The sequence below is a fragment of the Ailuropoda melanoleuca genome, chromosome 6, assembly GCF_002007445.2.
Source record: "Ailuropoda melanoleuca isolate Jingjing chromosome 6, ASM200744v2, whole genome shotgun sequence".
NCBI lineage: Eukaryota > Metazoa > Chordata > Mammalia > Carnivora > Ursidae > Ailuropoda > Ailuropoda melanoleuca.
In genome coordinates this window covers 91,147,619-91,148,752 of record NC_048223.1, presented here as the reverse complement: position 1 = coordinate 91,148,752, position 1,134 = coordinate 91,147,619, and the positions used below count along the sequence as shown (strand labels likewise).

Sequence of the window (1,134 nt, the reverse complement as noted above, 5' to 3'; positions counted from 1 at the left end):
GAGCTGGGTGGGCTCCATGGGGTACAAAGGTGAGCCCACCAGGAGCCTACATCCAGGAGGTGTGAACATGTGCAGGGGTCTGGTGGTCTCCGTGCAGCTGCATTCTGTTAAGGTTTCTGGTGACTTCTGCCTCCTTTGGCCCTCTAGGATCCGTATTTGTGCCTGGAGGAAAAGCAATGCCAGGAAGGAGACCACTCCCAGATGTCAAGACTTAGCGGATGGCTTATTTTAGCTCCAGAACTTTCAACAAGAGTAACCAGTTGATATCAGTTCCTTGAACAGCATACTTAAAGACTGAGTTGACAGCATTTAAATATTTTTATATATTTCATCAAGGTCTTGGAAAGCAAACTCTTTTTTTAATAAGCGGAGGAACAGTCCCACCTTGTTGTCGCTGTACGTGGGGAGTGGGGGTGGCTGGAGTCCCACTGGGTGGCCAAGTCCTGTTGAAGCCGGGAGCAGGTCTTAGTTTGTGAAAATCTGCAAACATGCTGTAAAACCCTACACGATTTTGTATGAATGACACTGGAGGGCAGCGGAAAATCCAGCTTTTCCACCCCCGTGCCGTCTGCGGTTGGCCCCCTTGCCCAGGGCTCCTAACCTACACCCCGACACCCCACTCCTGGGGAGGGTGTTTCTCCGGCTGCATCTCAGCCCACCATCCAAGAAAGCAAAGCTGCGGGCAACAAAGTTTAGAGCTGAGAAATCACTAGGAGTGGACACAAAAGCGGGGACAGGATAGGAGCCAAGAACAAGGATCAAGTGAAAGAAGCCACAGGCGGTGTGGGGTGGGGGGGAAGCCGCCAGGTTTGTTGGAACAATGCTGGACCTCTGGCGCCCTCTAGCAGACACTGGCCGCACCACCTCCTCCTCCGTTTGAGCGCAGACGCCACCAGGAGAGCAGGCTGGATGCTGGGCTCCTCAGCAGACACTGACACTTTCTCCCTTGGGAAGTTATTGAAAATAGCCGTGCAGGAGTTTTCTCATTGGTAAAGTGGGGTAAATACTAGTCCTTACGTCCTGTAAGATGTTTATGAGGTTTAAATGTCCAAGCTGGAGTAACAGGGACCAGATTTATCCTCCTCCCCACACCCCTGCAAGAACCCCTAGGAGTGGGGATGAGGGTGTGCGGGG

General features: G+C 52.4%; 1 long non-coding RNA gene across 1 annotated transcript in view; it reads right to left on the bottom strand.

Moving 5' to 3' along the window:
* Positions 1-278: 278 nt before the first annotated feature.
* LOC117802604 overlaps positions 279-1,134 on the bottom strand; it is a 1,555-nt gene continuing 699 nt past the window's right edge. Inside the window, exon 3 of the long non-coding RNA XR_004625963.1 lies at positions 279-443. This is a non-coding gene — a long non-coding RNA (uncharacterized LOC117802604). The remainder of the gene's footprint in view (positions 444-1,134) is intronic.